We start from the raw sequence: 21,274 nt of genomic DNA on the forward strand, positions 1-21,274 counted from the left end.
ACAAACAAATGAACAAACAACAAACAACAACAACATATAGTTAGGAAACTGTGTGAACCACAAAATAAAAGAAGAAATGTATAACAAATATTCATTCAGTTGGTCATTTATTCACTTAAAAACATTTGAGTGTGAAGAGAACAGTTTGGCTGAAATTATTTTGGAGAAGGTTGGAGACAAAATGTACAGCTTCTGCTCCTTTATGATATGTACAAATAATTATAAAAGCTGGGGCAACTGTGTCATTGGAGATGGGACAAGTCAAAGATGTATATCTGAGAGGAGAGAATACAAGACAGGCTAACAGGAAATCTCTGTTCCAATTTCTCTAGCCCTAGCTTGCCAAGTGGGGAAGTGACACTCAGGCCAAAATATAGTGATATATTTTTGGAACACCTCCTGGCTTAGTCCTGGTTTGGAATAACCATGGAGGGGTATTTTGGACAGTGTATCTGGTCTACTTTGTGTTGGCACCTCTGATGTTGTTCTGAAGCTAGGTGAGCCATTCTGTCTTGTCAGAATGCAGGCAACTCTGGACGTCAGGCAGATGGCCAGGAACACCAAGAAAGTCCTGAAGGAGGGTCAAAGGTGGAGAAGGAAAAAAATGAGAGCATTTACTTCCAATTCCAGCTGGAGTGTGTACAAAAAGTGCTGGTAATATATGCTCTAGATCTATAGACCAACAAAGAGTCTGTATGAAGGACAGTGGGTTGCATCTAGTGACTAGGTTGACCAAGAACTTACCAGATGGGTTGATTGAAGTGACAACAAGTGACAGGGACAAAAAATAATGTAAGCAAAACAAAACAAAAAACAACCAAAAAGAAACACAGCCTCAAAATGAAACCTATCTGGAGACCTGTAACGATCTGTTGCCTAAACTCTGCCATAGTATCTCCTCTTTTTCTTCTTCTTCCTTTCTCTGCCCCCACTTTTTCTCTGGCAAAATTCTTTGTCTTCTCTTCTCCCTCACTTTCTTTTTTGACTTCTTTTTTTAGCAAACAATTCTATGACAAAATTTCAAATTCAGCATTGGATGTCAGAACCTCTTGCAAATTATTTTTACAAAACTTTTTAAATTAAACAAACTGAATATTTAAGAGTTTATATCAGGCATTTTAATAATCTGGTAATGGTGAGCTATTGTAGATGAACCCTCACACAAAATAGTAAGAAAACCTGGGCAACACACAAATATATCTTTCTATCTCTCTTTCTCTACTTAGGTTGATAGATGATAGGCTATATATATTTTTTTTTCTTTTTTTTTTTTTGAGAGAGAGAGAGAGAGAAAGAGAGAGCATGGGAGAAGCAGAGAGAGGGAGAAAGACAACCCCAAGCAGACTTTACACTGTCAGCATAGAACCCGATGCAGGGCTCAATCCCACAAACTGGAAGATCATGCCCTGAGCCCAAATCAAGAGTTGGACGCTCAACTGACTGAGCAACCCAAGTGCTCCTAGATAGTAGATACTTCTTTGTTTAAGAATTGGGTAACTATTAAGGTAGTAAGAATAACAAAATTCAAAATTATTTCCAGAAAAAAGAACTGCAGAGAGGTAAAAAGATGAGTCCAATGTCATGCAAGATTTTCTCTCATATACTGATCACAAGAAGAAGCTAAGAGATGGAGAGGCTGAATAGATATTCTGGAAAGATGGGTAGCAAAAATTAGAGGTTAGGAATTACCAACAAGGAGTCCTAGGAAAGACCTCTGGCTGTTAGGTCACCCCAGAGGGCCACACTTTAGGTATAAGGGTAAATTAGAATTAGATTGGCCATAGCATGACTACTCATTTAATAGGATTAAAATAACCTGTTCCTACTTTAACTGTCAACAAAATCATATGACCCAAAAATAAGGGGGAAAAAAAAGACAAGAACAAACTTCAAAAAAGTTCAGATATAGTAGTTATCAAACACAAACTAAAATAACCATGATTAATATAGCCAAAAAATTAAACAATAAGAAGATTTTAGCATAGAATTTAAAGCCAAAAATAATAAACTATAAATTCCAGAAATGAAAAATACAATAATTACAATTAGAAACACTTTAAATGAAGTTGGTATCTAATGAGACACAACTGAGATGGGGACTAGTGAACTGGAAGACATATCAGAAAAAGAAAATTATATCCAGAGTAAGGCATGACGAGAAAAAAGTATTAAAAAACAAACAGAAATGACATAAAAGACATTTAAGACATGGTGGAGAACAGGGGAGAAGGGGGTGGGAGGAATTACCATAGCTGTATTTGGAGTCCTAGAAAGAAAGAAAAGAGAAAATTTTCTAAATCCTAACAAAAATGTCACTAAATAGAGTCAAAAGTGCTGTGAATTCCAAACAGAATAAATATGGAGAAAACAACACTTAGGCCCATCACAGTAAAACCTCAAAACAAAACAAAGAGAATACCTTAAAATAATCCAGTGAAAAGAGACATACTCCCTACAAATTAGCAGCGATATCATTGATGGCCAATATTGAGGCCAAAGGAATGATATTTTCAAAGTGTAATAACATTGTAATAAAACTTGTGAAATTCAGCAGCTAAAGCTATAGTTCGAAGGAAATATATACCCTCAAATACATATCTTAGGCAAGAAGAAAGGTTGCAAACTTAATGTCTACATGTCATCTCAAAAAGATTTTTAAAAATCTTTTGGCAAAAGCCAAAGAAAGTAGAAGAAATCATAATATTATAGCAGGAATTAATGAAACAGAAAATAAACATGCAATGGAGAAATCAACAAAGGCAAAAATTATTTTTAAAAATATTAATAGAGTTAATAACAATAAAGCAACACTGATCAGCCAGAGTTGATAACTCTGATAACTCTGATAACCAGGCATTAATTATTAGTGTTAAAAATGAAAATGCAAAATGTATAATAATTAATAAGAAGAATAAAAGAATATGTCAATAAAAGGGCAAATATCTAGAAAAGACTTCACATAATGGGGTTTTAAAATACTAGCTTGGGATTAAAGTACCCTAAAAAAGATTTTAGATCAACACTTTTTGTGTATATAAAAGAAATCTTGGGGCACCTTGGTGGCTGAGTCAGTTAAGCATCCAACTCTCAATTTCGGCTCAGGTCATGATCTCACCATTTGTGAGATTGAGCCCCACATCAGGCTCTGCACTGATATAGCATGGAGCCTGCTTGGGATTCTTTCTCTCCCTCTCTTTCTCTGCCCCTCCCCCACTCACACTCTCTCTTTCTCTCTCAAAATAAACTTTAAAACAATTTTTTTAATGAAAGAAATCTCTTTTAGGACTATTAAGAATGTCATTCTAGTCATGTCCTGCCCTTCATATTGACAAGAACAGGCTATTCAGACATCTTTGAACAGCTGTTACACAGAATTATCCCTTATGGTTTGTTACAAAATTATGTATGGGGAGTTTGTAGAGGGTGACATCATAAATTCATAGACTGCATGAACTTTGGGTTGGATGATGACATGGTGAGGCGAGAATAAAAAAGAGGAGAGTAGAGGATTCTACATCATCCCAACATTTCAAAGAGTGCTTAGCGTATATGCCAGGTCTTTGCTGAAGTCCAGCAGCCCAAAGAGCCCCAAATTCCCTGAATGTGTTTTCAAAGAATGAAAATTTGGTGTACAAGATACTCCTTCCTGTCTCTTTGCAATCATTTTCTTAATCTTCTCCTGTTTCTTCCCTCTCCATGTATGAAAGACTTTCCCAAGCTCTACCTTCACCCATATCACCTCACATTAAACACAATGATTTCTCTGTATCCTTCCTACAGAGATAATCATTCTTCGTGGATGACTTTCCCAACTGTAAGTTTGGCTTTGTTGAACTCAAGACAAAAATCAAATCATGACACACTCTCCTCATTCCAGTGGCAAAGTCTTCTGCCAAAACTTCAAACAATTCTGCCACTCAACTTCAAAATCCCATTCAGGTTTTGCTAACATTGCCCCCGCTATCCCCACCTTGCCACCAAAAGGCCCCACTTTCTTGTCACAATGGCATCTGCACTGGTCTATGAACAATGTCTGTGTGCTTCAGTTCACTCTTGCACTCTCCTTTCCCAGAAATGGCCTGGAATTTTCCCTGGATTGACCTTTCACATTCTTACTCATTTTTCAAGGGCTAGTTCAAATTCCATCTTATCTGATAACCCTTCCTGTATCATTACCCTATTTTCTCCTTTCTTTACAGTCCCACAATATTTTCACCCTTGTTAGATGACTGCTCGCTCATACCATTTTAATGTTTTATAACTGAGTTATTTAAATTGCTTTTTCTACTAGAGTATAATGGTGGGGACCACTTTCTACTCACCATTGTTTTCCATCAACTCTTAGGCTGTAATTATACGATGTAAATAACAGAATCCTTTTAACTTTTAAGTTTTCACTCCAAACGTTGGCTCATTTTGCTCATGCACATCCCTGTGCCTGAACTGTCCCCCCAACCTGGAAAAAATCCTGCTTATTCTTTAATATCTAATTCTTGTATCATTTCCTTAATGAGTTGTCCTCATCATGACATAAAGTTAAGTTCATAATTCTATATGTAAAATATACTCTTTTATTAAAATGTCTAAGAAGTATTTCTCAAAAAGACGTGCTCTATTTTGCACTAGGTTTGTGATGTGAAAGTTAAATTGTTTGTATGTATATTTAGTATCATCTTGAAGTACATTTTAAGGCACTTTTGACTACCTGTAATTTTTTGTATATTTAATTAATTTCTACTAAATGTGGCAACCAGACAGTGTGAGAAAAACACATAGTCCTATTAATATGAATGTTCCAGAATAGAGTTTGAGGGCAAAGTCAATTTCCTCAAAATTGCAAGGTCAAGGGGAAGGTATATAAGAACAGTGCCAGGAGCCTCAATCAATGGTTCAGCAAAATTGCTTTAGCTCAAGGTTAACTGTGTTTTGGGCAGAATTCTGAGGGGGTATCACACTTCTAATCCAATCCATGTGGCTACGCCATGGAAACAGCACTCTACCAAAAAATTTAGAGTATATATGTATAGTTCTCAAGCAATAAAACCCGACTTATTTAACCAAAGGCAGTGTTCTTCCACTGCAACAAGTATTCCCCAACTCACTGAGCATTTTTTATCCAGGCATACATCCAACAGCATACATCCAACATACATCCAAACAGCTGGAAGTATATTTTCAACAACTGAACAGTGTGTGTTCTGTAGCAGGCACTTTTAGTATGATCTAGAATTTGTGCCATTGTACTATAGTTTTATCTTCTCCTGGGTCACATTTCTACATAGACAGTGCTTTGAGATATTTGACTTAGTTGGTAGCTAAAAACAAACAAACAGCAATTGTCCTTTTTATTAGAAATACATTTTAAAAGATAAGTTAGGTTGCTATATTTTATCCTGTACTATTTTCTACAAAAACTAATAAACCATGTTCAAAACACTCTGACAGAGAGAATGGAAATACAAAGAAAAATGCCAGCTTTTGCCATAAGAGAAGTCACAGTTGAATTGGGAAGACAGAAAATGCCCATGAAACTATAAATAACTGTAGGGAAAACTGAAAACTAAATATGTAGTTTGTAAAACTTTCTCTCACATGAAAAAAGATTTAGCAGATTGCTAGGATGGGGAGCAGAGGTAATTATTCTCCGGGCGAGTTGCACATTCTTAGTCACGAGGCAGCAACAATCAATATCAGACTAAGTATAAATAGGAGAAACAATGCAATGTTCCTCATTTGATTTTCTCAGATAACAGGACTCATGAAACTTTCCAGTGGCTGAATCAGCTCGGACACTATATGTTCATGTTGCATGTGTATAATTTGGGTTCTAATCTTTTCTGACAGTTCTTACATAAGTTATTCTTTTAACTGGTTGAGTTTAATTCTGCCAAGGTGATCCCATAGGCAGATTGCAATAAAATAATTTGTGTAAATTACCAGCAGTTTTAGATTCTAAATTTTAATCTGGTGATAATTCTGCATTAATAAATGAAGTTGAATTTCAATGGGGAAAGATAAAATAGACTTCTTTATATTTGTGGAAATAATTCTGGTTAGAAAGCATATTACTCAGTCTAATTGGGTAATGAGGTATGAATCATTTCAACATAAAATCGAAAATGTTGCTTTAAAGATGAAATGATTAAGTTTTTCCCCTATTTTCTTAAGCTAGATCTTCAAAGCCAGATACATACCACAATATGCATCCAACATGAGTGCCTTTGATTGGAGAAATATCTTTAACAGAGATAGGGTGTACCAAGAATTTTTTAAGAAAGATCATCGCCTTTCTTAAACTGATGTTAGTTTTTTCTACAGCTAACAATTTGGGGTAAATCTGAAACATTCATTTAACATTTTTTAACCACATTGTCTGTGGACAGTTTCATTTATTCATAATCAAAGACCCAATAAATGATCCAATGTTTACTGACTGCCTGCTGTAGGCTCAGCCTTAGGCTCTGTTTTATGTGCAATTAGAAAGAATCCATTCCTGGGGCGCCTGGGTGGCGCAGTCGGTTAAGCGTCCGACTTCAGCCAGGGCACGATCTCGCGGTCCGTGAGTTCGAGCCCCACGTCAGGCTCTGGGCTGATGGCTCGGAGCCTGGAGCCTGTTTCCGATTCTGTGTCTCCCTCTCTCTCTGCCCCTCCCCCGTTCATGCTCTGTCTCTCTCTGTCCCAAAAATAAATAAAAAACGTTGAAAAAAAAAATTAAAAAAAAAAAAAAAAAGAATCCATTCCTGGCCTTGAAGAGACTGTAATCCAATTGGGAAGACAATGGGCACACAGAAATGATAGCAACCTTGATGAGACCAAATAGAATTAAACTCTTCAGAGTATGGAAAAGACCTTAGGGAGGGTTTAAAAGAAAAAAAAAAAAAAAAAAGGAGAGAGAGAAAAAAAAATTTTGGAGGGAGCCCCAGAAACTAAACAAGCAGAGTTTGGTAGATGAAGAGTGTTACAAAGCTGAACAGCAACATTGGCCTCCACGCAGCATGACTCAGTGGTCAGAGCAGAAGGCAATCTGTGCCCCAGCAACTCCAGGCACGTGGCCTACATGGCATCCCCAACACCCCAGGTAGCTCCAATGGCCATGTCTTTACAACGTGTTCTCAGCCTCTTCTATCATTTCCAAAGCCAGCAATGTATTCCCTCAAGGTCTACTTTAGACACTGCCTATTCCTTCATGATTTCTGATTGATCCAGTTGTTTTCTTTCATGAATCTGCACCTTTCTTACTGTAAGACTATGTCATATTCTGCTTTGTAGCTCTTGGTGTCTGGGACTAAGTTTCTCTCTTTTTTCCAAGAGCTCTCCAAGAGTTCCAAAGGTTCTCTCTTCTCTTTTTTTTCTCCAAAAAAGATTCTACTTTATATCTTTGACAGAGCCTAATAAGGGTTGCCCACTCAAGGATTACTTACCAAATGAATGGATGTGATATAAAAAAAATCCATAATACATGCAATAAACTGTAAATTACATAGTTGTTGTTAAGCCTACTTAAGTAATTCCTGATAAACCAGGTGAAATAGTAGCCCCGGTTTTTGAGCAAAAGAAAATCTGCAAGCAAATTACATATAAGAAAGAATACAACATAGTTTAGAGTGTTAGTGAAAAGGCTTTTATATTAATCATGAGGTAACAAAGGCAGGACCAGGCATTAGCACTGGTAACCAGGAACAGGATGAATATATATGATTGGGTAGATACAGGACATGAAACAAACAGATAACAGAGTAGGTATTTTTCTAATTTTTAAGTTCCATAAAAGTTTGGAGAATGTCTTGTGTGCCTTGTAGATGTTATGCTATTTTTTTAAGTTTATTTATTTTGAGAGAGAGAGAGAATACAAGCAGGGGAGGGGCAGAGAGAGAGGGAGAGAGAAGCCCATGCGGACTCCGTGCTTTCAGCACAGAGCCTTGATGATGACTCCATCCCACGAACTGTGAGATCATGACCTGAGCCAAAATCAAGAGTGGGACGCCCAACCTACTGAGCCACCCAGGTGCCCCATGTAAATGTCACAATATTAAGCAGTGATTTGTAAGTGAAAGAGGATTCCTGGGAAGAGGATTGCTAAACACCAATCCCAATGTGGGTGTTCCCTCACTGCGTGATGTTGAATAAATTGGCATCTCTGTTTCTCAATCTCCACAACCATGCAGTAGAGATAGTAACGTTGAATTCTTTGGACTGCTGTGAAGAACCAAAAGAAAGTATAAAAACATGCTGACTGCAGTCTCTGCACTTGAACTAGTTAATGGTAATTACCACTGAATGTTTGCTAAATTTATGAACAGAAGCATTAGGGTGGAGGCGAAAGGAAAAGAAAGGACACAGAAAAGGAGTGAACAGGCCATTGGAAGAGAATGAGAATAGTTCAAGGTCAGTAGACTCAATGGAGCACTTCAGTGTCCTCTGGTTGCTTTAAATTGGGTCAGAAGACCACGCCAAAGAGATGAGCCTATATGAAAGAGGGGTTGGAAACAACAGAGTTCATTGTTGTGATACTACTATAAAACATACCACAAAATAAACTGGACACATCTTTCGTGTGAAGAATTCTTATTATGATGTGTGATCATTAGTTATAAATAGTTTGCAGTTAGGATTAATGACTATAATTACCATTTGTGGGCGCATGGCTTAACCAAGCATTAGGTAGAGTTAGTTGTGAAAAAACTTATGAACCAAGCAGAGGCCTTAGGTGATTATAGTCACCTGAATGACAAGAGCACGAGGTAAAGAACAGCCACTGGCATGAGACACCATGCATTTAAAGAGCATATCTCTCACTCTCTGCACTCCCCCTTTCTTTTGAACTCCCAAACCTTAAGGAATAAAGGGCAAGGAACTTATGGCATGAAATCTTTTAGATTTCCTTGGCATCTAGAACATCTAGAAGCAAATTAAAAAATCCCCTCATATATCCAGGATAATTTTGGTTAAAAAAAAAAAATGCAGGTTAAATATTTCTGTGCTATGTAATTACACCCTAGAATACTTATTGACTGTCTATACTCTATGCTACCTTCTTTGTACCTAAATAGTGTTTAGACTGTGAAGAACAAATGTATGGCAGTAAGCCCAGCCTCCATCCCAACATGTGTTCTGGACTCTTATTCCTGGACCTGAGCACTTTAGACCCTACATTATCAATCAGACTCCATATTCCTCTTGTTGGAGCTAAACTCAGCCTCAGAATTCACCTAAATGCATTGCTCTAGTCAGCCAACCACAAATGGATTGGAATTCGTTTCTAAGTTAAAACCTATCTGTCATCCTTGGTTCAGATATTTATCTGCCTCAAGGCAGCCGTCTGGAATACATGGTCTCTAAAATTCATGTCTGTTCTATGTGCCTATAAAACTCTCAGTTCCAATAATCCAATTAGCAGAACAAGGTCGTGATTATATAAGATGGAAACTCTTGAGTATTGAAGTCTTAAGGTAAATCAAGATTAAGGAAATTTATGTCTACGGTTGCATGAGTAAGTATATCTTTATTTTGGTATCCTTTAGATTATTCTAGTTGTGCGCACGCGTGTGTGTGTGTTTGTAGAATTACTTCATATTTGAGTTTACCCATGTTCATGTTATCCCATATTTACTTCCATGATCATTTCTTATAGCTTTTATTCTAATGGTTGCATGTTTCTGAACCAACTCATACTTTAGTCTGAAGTCTTCTAATCATTCCTTCTGACGTTACTTACTAGTCTGAAATGTGAGGATGCTAAGACACTTTTTAAATCCCTGGCACTTTGAATAATGACGGGCAGATTGCCTTGAAGGAGACATACCTGGCTGTTTTCAGCACACTGGATTTACTGCCAACAATTTGAGAAGAATAAATGTTTAAACATCATGGTTTCCAGAATTTAAAACTAGTTTATGATTTTTCTACACTTTTGTATATTTTGGATCTTTTCTTTTTTTTCTTATTTCCTTCCTTTCCTCCAGTGTCATCTCTCAAAGATTTCTGACCTTTATTCCACACAAAGGTTTCAAAGTTATAGGTGTGACTCTATACTTACATTTTCTTTGATGCTCTTTTCTCCCCCAAACCCCGAAACCATTATGGATTAGTACCTTTATATTTCTTTCCCATTGTGTGCAATAGTTCCCTCCAAATTGAAATTTATACAAATAAACTATATTATGTGACTCCATCCCGTTTCTTTCATGGCACCAAAATAAATAGATTAGAAGTTCTAACAAAATAACTGGAGTAGAAGGTATCTTTGGATTCTATAGAAGACATATGCATGATTTCAAGATTTTAGCACTCTCTTTATTGAAGGGACTTCAGTAATTCATTAAATCCACCTATGTCATAGTATAAAATGAAATGGTGTTTCAAATAACTTGTCCTTTTTTCGTTGCATATATTTAATGAATGGCATTAAAGAATGGTACGAACAAATTTTCTGGAGTGAGAATGAACACGACATTTCAGAGGTTAATGGGTAGATTAGCCTGGCTGGAGCAAGGTGCTTTAAAGAATTTTAAGGAGGAGTAATGGTAGGCATAAAGTCCAAAGCAAACCAATCACTACAGAGAATCACAACTTCAAAAAGGTGGGCACCTCTAACAACAATCTGGGTGTCTTTACAACGTTTTAATTTTCTTTAGGGAGGGGGGGGTCTTGCTAAGGTTTCTCCAATTCATCTTAAAATTAAACACTCTGGAGACCATTCTTTAACAACTCTTTTGGGTCATTCCAAAACACCTCTGTTACGGAGATTAATACTCTTTGATTCGGAGCCAAAAGCATGGTTTTCAGATGTTACAATTACCTGTTCAACTTCTCAGGGGCAATTATTTGAAAGGAGTAAATGCTCTGACTACAATTGCCTCTGTGGGAGCCGCAGTAATTGCCATTCATCAGGGCAGCAACCTGCTGAGGGCATCAATTCATAAACTCTGAGCCATCAATAAACTGGAACCTGGGCCCCTGGTGCCAACATTCTTTACACAATGAAATATTATTACTGGCAATTAGGTAAACAATGAGCCAACCCAGAAATGGAAGGGAGGTTGCCAGTGACTACCTTAGTGCGTCATCCACAGATGTCTTGATTCTTTTCCTGCAAGAGAAACACCTTGGGATGACTTTTTACACCACCAGGATCTGAATGGTCATAATAACTCTCACAGATGAAAGGATGAAGAAAGAAGGAAATGTTTACAAATGAGTTTTTCTTTAAATTAGGAAATGTGTTGTGGGGTGGTAGGTAACAGCCTTCTTAGCATAGATATCCACAGGTATCACGTGCTACCTTTGCATGTGGCTGCTATAGGGTAAAGTGGAGGAAGGAAGGGAACCACGTAACTGAACTCAAGGAAACTACCTCCGTGGCCACAGTCCTGGGGCAAAATGCTTAACAGTGTTCAGGGTATCTATGTTAATGAGAGCTGATGATTTGTGATGTGCCTAAGAGTCTGAAAAGATTTTGTCACAGGCATGCCGGGCGGTTCAGTCAGTTAAGCATAAGACTCTTGATTTCGACTCACATCGTGATTAAATGGTTCCTGAGATCAAGCCCCAAGGCAGGCTTTTTGCTGACATCTCAGAGCCTGATTGGGATTCTCTCTCTCTGTTCCTCACCCCCCCCACTCTCAAAAATAAATAAACATAAAAAAGTAAAAAATAAATAAAAAGATTTTGCTATACACAATGAAATTTGATCACCATAATATATCAGTGAGGTAAACAGGATGGGAATTGAGGACTGTGGGCTCTCATTGTGTTGCTGCTTTTCATAAGGGGAGAAGATTGAGAGTCAGAGATGCTAAGTAATTGCTCAGATCACTGAGGTCACTCCCAGACCAGTGCTTTTCCCATTCTGTCCAGTTACCTGTCTGGTTCAGATTTTCCCCTTCAAAGGTGCTCTCAGACCAGTCTGGAAGTACATTTCCAGTGTACCCAATACCTATCACCAGGCACCTGGGCCCCGGTTCCTTTCCCTCAGAGCAGCAACTTTCCCAGGGCCCTGGCCTGAAGAACCGGGGAATGGGCAGCCAAAGATGGGTCAGGAACTTGTGAGGAAGCCCCGCTTCTTGTGCGAGAGCTTGAAGATCAGGAGTGAAGTGAAACCGAAGGCTCCATCAGCTGCTTCAGACAGAGACAGGGCTGTGCAAATTATTTGAACTGACAAACACATGGTCATGTTGAAATGCACTCAGAAAGTTGATATGTGATGAATGTTTGGGATGTTTTATGAAGTGAAAAAGAAAGTGACTCCACAACCAGATAATTTCAGTCATTTTTCTGTCTAAGTTGGAATTGATGAGTCCCTCATCTCCACTCCTGTTATTTTTACCCAAATAAATAACACCGCTGAAGCCGTTTGATGGGATGAGAGTACTGCTAAAACAGGAAAAATCTGTGAGAACAGAAGTGGTGGGAGGTCAGGAATTTTTAAAAGGCGCCATTAGAGAAATGCTGTGGTTTGGGGTGTATTCCTAAGGTAATGCAGTGTGCCCTTGGTCAGGAAATTCTTTTGACTGATAAATCATGTTTTATTTTTATATGTGTCCCAAGTTTATTAAATTCATTTTGTATATCAAACAAGTGTAGGATCAATAAAATGCATTTCTGAAAACTAAGCAGGACATGGCGGTGTGGTGGTTAGAGCACAGGAGGAACAGCCAGGCGTTCGCCATTTTCACCGCCATCAGGAGAGCCAATGGCTTTTTGTCTCCTACCCTCGTCTTAAAATGAAACAAAACAAAAACAGACCTTTTCCCCTCTAAAAGCACTTGTCCTATTCCTGCTTGTCTACTTCCCTTATTTCTCCTTTTCTCCTTTCCTTTAGTTTTTAAGCCAACTCAAAGTTTTGGGGGGACTGTAGCAGGGTCTAGGATATCTAATCTTTGAGGCCTTTCAAGACCTCTTCACAGAAACATTTAAAATGTCAAAGGATGAACCCTAATGAAAAGTTTACAGTAGTTATATTTGACCTTTGTTCACAGTAGGAGCAAGGATTGAGCCAAGAGGATCCTGAAAGCCGAGTACATATAAAATATTCTAAAGAATTTCCTCTGAAGTTTCAATAGAAAGACTTCTAAAGTTTCCCTAACCGCTAGGTGTGGGATTAATTTTTAAACTCAGGAGAGGAAAGAAATATTAGAAAATAACTATTAAATTAAATACTCCCCAGGCTCAAGAATATCTTGATCTTGATCAGGATCTTGGTGTATCCTATCCTGATCTTGTGTCCTGAACGTGTATCTTGATCTTGGTGTAGCCTATGTCTATAATTAGGCAAGTAAAGCAAATCATGGCAGAATTACTTCAGATTAAAACAACAACAAAAAAAACATGTTGGAATTAGTAAAATTTTTCACAGGAAGGTATGATTTGCTGTTTTACTGCTCTCCTCTGAGTTCACATGCCTCATTGTTTTCTCCCTCATTAGATTATAAACTTTTGAGAGCAAGGACTATGTGTTCTGTTTCTTATTGATCTTCAATAGCAACCGACACCATTGATTGACAGTCTTGTATATGACTCTCTTAGCTAAAGGATTTTTCCCTCCTAAAAGTATAATCTTTTTCTTTTTTTTCCTAAAAAAAGACATCACAGACATAAACTGATATAGAATCAAAATTATAAAGAATATGGAATATCAAATTTTTTATTTAGTTTATATTTAGGTTTTGTATATTTTATAATATTTATTTTATAAAACCCACAATTCTGCCTGAGGAACAGTAATATCTTCAGAATGAGTTGACAGAATGTCTTTTTCCACTGTTTGGATTTTAATCTAATCATTGTTATTTTACATTAGCCTAGTTGAACATACAGCATTCAATTTTGAAAGTCCCTTTGCTTATTTGTGAATCCAGGTGCTAATGCCAAATACCCATGATTAGTTATTTGCATTTTGGGCCTTTATTGAGCTTTGTGGACTGGAGAGAGTTTCAGAGACAATGAGACACTAGATTGCATTGGGCGCAACTCCTTTATTGGAGTGTTCCCTGTGGCTCTTGAAATCTCTAGCACAGAATGTGAGATTGGTTATTCACAGTTTTACAATTGTATCCATTGCTCATCTATTTCTGAAATAGATGGTAATGTCCCTGAATGTAGCAACCATCATTTCTTATACGATCTCTAACATTTAACATGGCTCTGAGAGGTAAAAGCAATCTCATTTAATTCAAGATTTTGGAAACCAAAATAACAGCAGATAGGTAAAACATAACAGCTTTTTACCTCATCCAATAAAACTGTGTGGAGCATATGTGCATGTGGGTGTATAGGTAAAGCTATGTGACAAGAGATGTGCTGAAGTTTTCTAGGTATGGAAAAAACAAGATCTTGCATTGTGTTTTTAAACAAATCTGTAAGAGTCACTTATTTTAATTGCTGGTTATGCATTCCATTACGTGAGGAGAAATGCTTTCAAAATATGTTCCTGACTCACTAAGAAAATGTTCAACCCTCACCTACTGATTTGCCGCTAGGGGCTGTGTGGTCATCATTTATGTGACACCAGACTGGTGAGCAAAGTTAATCTCAACTAACAAAGTGTTTATGATGTGAAAAAAACAAACACAATTCTCTACAACAAATTGAACAACGTTCTAAATAATGTCTCGAAGACTCAAATCACTATTTAGAAGATTGCTTTAAAGTAAACCTTGAACATCACAGGAAAACTCCACTCATTCACAAGTAGACCAAAATGTTTTTATGACTATACACCGGTTAACTATATGTAAAATGTAAATGTTATGGCAGCAGTTATGTATATTTTTCCCAACATTAGCTCTGCCTGCCCCTATCTCCAGAGGAAAAGACTAATGCCTGGTCCAGTGCTTTTTATTTTCTAAAATCTTGTGTCAGCAGCTTCTTCACTAAAGTTTTTAGTTAAGTAGCTTTGCAATTATGGTTCATGAATTTAACTGTAATTGTGCTCATTATTGAATCAAGGACTTTGTGGCCTGTAGTAATTTATTTCCATATAATACATTCTTTCAATTTCTCAAGATGTTGTCACAGACAGCCAGGCTCTTTCAACCATTCTGCATGAATAAGGATGGCAGTTGCTAACTGGCAGCCATTCTGTGACCAAGAGGAGAATCAGCCTGAGAAACTAACTAACATGTGACTATCTGAACAAAGAGATAAAAACAAACAAATAAACAAACAAAGATGAACATAGGAGAAGGGGGGAAAAAAGAAAGGGAAGCAAACCATAAGAAACTCTTAACCATAGAAAACAAACTGAGGGTTGCTGGAAGGAGTTGGGTGGGAGATAGGCTAGATAGGTGATGGGTATTAAGGACAGCATTTGTGATGAGCCCTGGGTGTTGTAGTAAGTAATGAATCACTAAATTCTACTCCTGAAACCAGCGTTACACTATATGTTCACGAACTAGAATTTAATAAAAATTTGAAAAAAATAAATAAAGTGCCTACAGTAGATTAAAAAAAAACAAACTAGATCTGATAACATTGTGAGCTAATTGGCAACTCAGAAAATTTCCCTACCTCTAAACTTCTTCTAATGTGATTAAAATTATTTTATTACTCTTTACACTAAAGTTACTTGGAGACAAGAGTATACTAAGGCAATACTCAAAGAAAAAGAGTTTAAAGAGGTAGCACCAAGAAACTATTCAAATGACAATTTTTCCTGGAGCCATCCACGACTACGGACTAGATTTGAGCCAAGTTATTCAAAGAGTAAAGATAACAGTGATCATCACAGATCAAAGAGGTAAACAGTCAGAATCACTCCATCCACAGTTGCGAGAGTCTAGATTGCTGTAACTAACGGAGGTCGGTCCTGTGCTTACCTGCTGTTGCTGCTGTTGTTCTCGTTGCTATTGTTAAAGCCTTGAGTTTCCTCTACAACAGCCAGGTTGATTAAACTTTATTGTACGAGTCAAATAATTTGCTGTCTACCGAGCTCACAATGTGGTTTCTTTGCATCACCAAGAGGGGAAACAAACTGTCACTTCATTTTGTTTGTTTCTGCATGTCTACCTAAGAACAAAAGGGAATCATTTCTCAGCCCTCAGACAATACTAACAGCCACTCAGATGACTGCTTTCACTCACGGTTGAAGGTTTTCCCTTGCATCATCATTTGACTCATCCAGTTAATGGATAACACCTTCATGCTTTGACAAATTCTAAGCTAAGTGTAATCTTTGTTTCCTTCGTAGGTGACCAGTTGCTGTTGCTGTTAAAATGTACAACATTCATGTTTTCTCTTTCTGTCTCCTATTCATGTAATGAAGTATTTCAATAAGTTTGTTTTTCAAAACTAAGACAGCAGCTAGAGCAGTCTAAAACCAGGTTGCCTGGGTTTGCCATCCAGTTCTTACCTACAGGCTCTTTGGTAGGTAACAGCCTCTCTGGGTATTACTTTCCTCATTTGTAGAATGAAGAATAAGTAGAATCTACTTCACAGGATTGCTGGGAAGATACCATGAGTAAATATAGGTAAAGCACTTAGAAGGATACCTCACATACCATATATAACTAGCTATCCACTCATTCATACATTCAACAAATAATTCACTCAGCTCCTAATATGGGTAAGGCACTCTGTCAAGACTGAGGGGAATGTAACGATAAAAAAACACAGTCTATTTCTGCTTTCAAGTAGTTGACTATGTCGTATGTGAGATATAGCACAAACAAAAATAACATCAGGGAGTATTTAAAAAAACACATTATTTAAGTATACTGTATCTGAAGAGTGAAGACAGATGGGTCAATGCTAATTTTACTTTTCCCTTATAGTCATGTAGTTTACGGAGTGTAGTGATTTTGTATTTTTCTGTGACTGTAAAGATTCTTTTGTCAAAGTGTCCTTGTGCGTTGCCTGTTTTCTTAGTAATCCATGTAGCAAAGTAGCACAGCATAAGCAAGGATACGAAAGAAGTACCCAAACATAGGAAACATACTGTGGTCTTCTCTCTGATTACTGAGGAGAACTAACCATACCTTCCTTTGTAATTCATTGTGCCCTGTAAATACTTTGCTAACTGAGAGATCAAAGATCATATCTTATTGAGCTTTGAATCCTTGGTATCTAATAAAATGTCCCTGATTTCAGAGACCTGGCCAATTAAAATATCATTTTCTCCTGGTGACAACAATTGGTTCAGAAATGGGAAAATCACCCAAATCAGATTCAGAAATTTTCTGCCAGAACAATTGTTGAAAGACTCATTCTGTCTACTCAGTTTGCCAAGCTGTTGGAATATGAGGTGGAATTGTCAACAACCATCTTGCTGCCACCTGGAGAAAGTCTGAGAAGGAAGCAGAGGAGAGGCAAGAGAGCCAGAGACATAAAGAGAGAGAGAGACAACATTGACAGCATTGGAACTCTGTATTTAGCTGGGCTTGGCCCACCACCTTGGCCTTCATAGTTAATGAGCAAACGCATTCTCTCTTTGCTTAAAACCAGCTTGGAAAAGGATGTTTGCTTACATACAAGACCCAGAGTATGTGTTGTTATTATTATTCACAGGATTTTTTTGAAATGAAATCTTAAAACATAGTTTTATTACTTGAATTGTTATGGAACTGAAGCAATCATCACTATCCCTATCACCCCTTCCCTACCACAGCCTTCAACATTGTCATTTGCATAGAGCTTTATAGTTTACAAAGAACTTCCTCTGTCACATTGGATCCTAATTCCAATCCGCTCATCAAGTAGGGAAGCATTGTTATTAATGCTCTATGTGCAAGGAAATTAAGGTTTTGATCAGTTAAGCAACTTGCCTATAAATTCCTTCATTTTGTAGATGAGTATCTGTTTTCAAAATTTTAATTTTCTATCATAAAAAATGTATATTGACTTACCCTTGTAGCCAAAATAGAACAAACCCAAATTTACCCTCCCATTTTAAACAAGTGAGAAAATAGGAATATATATATATATATATTCAGACATTGAAAGGCAGCACAACCACAGGACCATAATCTCTGAGAAAAGGGAAACAAAGTGAACCATGCCCTCAGACCAGCCTAATGCCTGGAGGCAGTTTCCAGGCTGCATGCAAATCAGGGAGGGAAAATCCAGAAGGACCTTATGGTCTCTCTGAGTTGAGGAAACAGAGAAAACAGTTCTGGAAGGCCAAGGCAGCTAGTATTTACGGGTGGAATCCCAGAAAGGAGGGAGCTTCTGGTAGCTACACAGAGAGAGCTCCCAGGATCTGCAGAGGTTACCTTCAGTTTTTGGCTGAGTACTAATCAGTGCAGGTTGGGAGAAAACGATCTAAGCTCAGAGAAAGAGCCACCAGAAAAACCAGGGAGAACAATTCCTGATGCTCACACCAGCCTGAGAGTAGTTTGCATTGCTCCCAGCCGGAATGGAAAGACATTATATTACAGTAATAGGGTGGAATCCCCAGAAAGGCCACATATTGGTCATGGGTCTGAATTAGCCCCAGAACAAAAGCTCCTCTTCTTCCATAATAGCAAAATCTAAAAGGACATCTCAGAATGATCCAACTGATTCCAAGTGACTTAACTGTACACCAAAACGAAATCCAACACTATTTAAAGGAATACAATATAATCCAGCTAGCAACAATAGAAAATTCACAGCATCTGGCATCCATTAAAAAAATTACTAGATATGCAAATAAGCAGCACGATATCACTTCTAACCAGGAGAAAATCAATCATTAGAAATAGTCCTAGAAATGACAGAGATAAGGGAATTACCAGAAAAGCATCTTGAAATAGTTATAAATACGCTCCATATGTTCATGGTGGTAGAAAAACACATGAGTACGATGAAAAAGAAATTAAAGATATGAAAAAGACCACTTCTGAAGATGAAAAATAAACATTAAATGAAAAGTGATTTGGTTTAAATTGGCAGCATATTAGTCACTGCAGAAAAAAATATGGCAATAGACCGTTGAAAAGAAATCATTGGAGTAGTAGAAACTATTAGGACATATCAGTTGGAACTATCCAAAATGCAACACAGAAAAAAAGATTGAAAAGTATGAAGAAAGCATCAATGACCTCTGAGACATTATCAAGCAGTGTAATAAATTTGTAATAGAATCCTGAAAGAGGTGAAAGAAAGGAATAGAAAAAATATTTGAAGAAATAATACGAATTTTTTTTTGAAATTTGATCCAAATAATCTGCACACCAATACAAGAAGTATAAAGAATATAAAAAATAAACATGAATAAAAGCATGCCAAGTAACATTGTAACCAAATTACTAACAGTGATAAAGTCTCAAAAGTGGTTAAAAAATGCATACGGCATATATTAAAGAACAAATACAGAAATATTAGCAGACATTTTGTCAGAAACCATGCAAGCCAGAAGATAATGAAACAAATCTTTTAAAGTCAGGAAGGAAAGAAGGAAGGGAGGGAGGCAGAGAGGGAGGGAGGAAGGAAGGAAAGGAGGGAGGGAGGAAGGGAGGGAGAGAGGAAGGAAGGAAGGAAGGAAGGAAGGAAGGAAGGAAGGAAGGAAGGAAGGAAGGAAAAGTGTTTTTTCAATGAAACAGGAAATTCATTGCCAAAAAAATTAAAATAAAATAAAGGGGAAAAAAAAGGACAGAGTGGTTTAAACTGCATTAAAAAGCAAGACCTAACTATATGCTTTCTACAAGAAATTCAGTTTATTGTGTTAATCAGGAGACAACAGGGAAACAGACCAATGGGACAAATACATGCATAGACAAATACATATTATATATATACATATATATTAAAAAATCTCTTTACATTTATATATTTATTGAGTTGGCTCACATGATTATGGAGACTAAGATGTCTCAGTCTGCCATCTGTAAGCTGTATACCCAGAAAAGACAGTAGTAGAGTTTCAATCCAAGTCTGAAGGCCTGAGAACCCAAACTGATGGTACAGCTTCCAATTCAACTGCAAGAGAAAACCAACGTCCCAACTCAAAAACAGGCAGAGAGGGTGAATTCTTCCTTAGTTCTCCTTTTTACTCTATTTACATTTCCAATTGATTGAATGAGTCCCCCTTCCCCATATTGCAGAGGACAATCTGCTTTACTCAATGTACCAATTCAAATGTCTCATCCAGAAACACCCTTACAGACACACTCAGATTAATGTTTAACCAAATATCTGGGCACCCTATGATTCCATCAAGTTGACACGTAAAATTAACCATCAAAAATACAAATACAGCAATGTTAAAAATAAAAAAGATGAGAAAAGATAGACCATGAAAACTCAAATTAAAAAAAAAAATCTGAAGTGATCATACTAATATCAAAGAAAATAGACCTCAGAACGTGAGAAATAGGCCCACCAACCCAATGGCAGGAGAGACTCAGAGAATCAGAGCATGTGAAGTGAGGTTTTAATCAACATACTTGCAAGAGCTAGTATCTGACAGGTACACTCTGAACAGTTATAGCAGACAATTTATCTCCTAGCGTCCAAGTCCCGCCCCTGGTTCCTCATTGGCTGAGTACTACAGAGGTCACAGCCTTACCCAGACATCGCCTATGCCCACATAAGGCAAAAATTAGTCTGATTGGAACAAATGTACATTCCCCTGAGGTGACAGAGACTTTCAGTCCCTCCTCCCTTTGTTCTTTGGCACATGCTCATTGCAAAGCCTATGAAAATAACCTCGTGAAATGGAGAGGGGAAGAAGAACTAGGAGACAAAGTGTCTAAGGATTTGGGACTCCATTGCGGGGCTTGTAAACCTACTGTTAACTAGACTGCCTAGCTTTTTATTTGGTATTTATGAAAATGAATCATCACCCTAACTTCTCACAAGAATAAAGATTATTGCTAAAGGGATCAGTTCATCAGGAGGACAAAAAAAAAAAAAAAAAATCTAAATGTGTATGCACCTAATAACAAAGCTTCAAAACACATGAAGCAATAACTGAGAAAAAACACCTGACAGGATAAATAGTAAATCTATTGCTATGATTGGGGATTTCAACACTCTTTCTGAGTAATTCATAGAAGAAATGGACAAAAAATTAGTAGTGTTATACACTTGGGTACTACTACCATTTCATTTTACATGAAGCACTGTTTAGAGGAAAATTTACAGTTCTAAATGTCTCCAATAGAAACAAAGAAAGATCTATAATGATCTGAGCTTGCACCTTAAGAAACTAAATACAGAAGAGTAAATTCAGCACAAAGTAAGCCTGAATAGAGGGATGAAAAAGAGAGGAAATCACTGAGAGCAGAAAAAAAGAATAGAGAAAATAAATAAAACCAAAATTTATGTCTTTGACAAGAAAAATAAAATTGACAAACCT

At 37.2% G+C, this 21,274-nt stretch overlaps 1 long non-coding RNA gene across 2 annotated transcripts; it reads right to left on the bottom strand.

Moving 5' to 3' along the window:
* Positions 1–90: 90 nt before the first annotated feature.
* LOC131512136 (uncharacterized) lies at positions 91–20,025 on the bottom strand. 2 transcript variants are annotated; one of them, XR_009261984.1, is made up of 2 exons: positions 19,765–20,025; positions 91–571 (listed from the first exon to the last, which is right to left on the bottom strand). It is a non-coding gene; the product is annotated as an uncharacterized LOC131512136 (long non-coding RNA). The 2 variants fall into 2 exon arrangements; XR_009261985.1 differs by lacking the exon at positions 19,765–20,025 and adding an exon at positions 15,816–16,025.
* Positions 20,026–21,274: the final 1,249 nt, after the last annotated feature.

The sequence above is a fragment of the Neofelis nebulosa genome, chromosome 5 (assembly GCF_028018385.1).
Source record: "Neofelis nebulosa isolate mNeoNeb1 chromosome 5, mNeoNeb1.pri, whole genome shotgun sequence".
NCBI classification, from domain to species: Eukaryota; Metazoa; Chordata; class Mammalia; order Carnivora; family Felidae; genus Neofelis; species Neofelis nebulosa.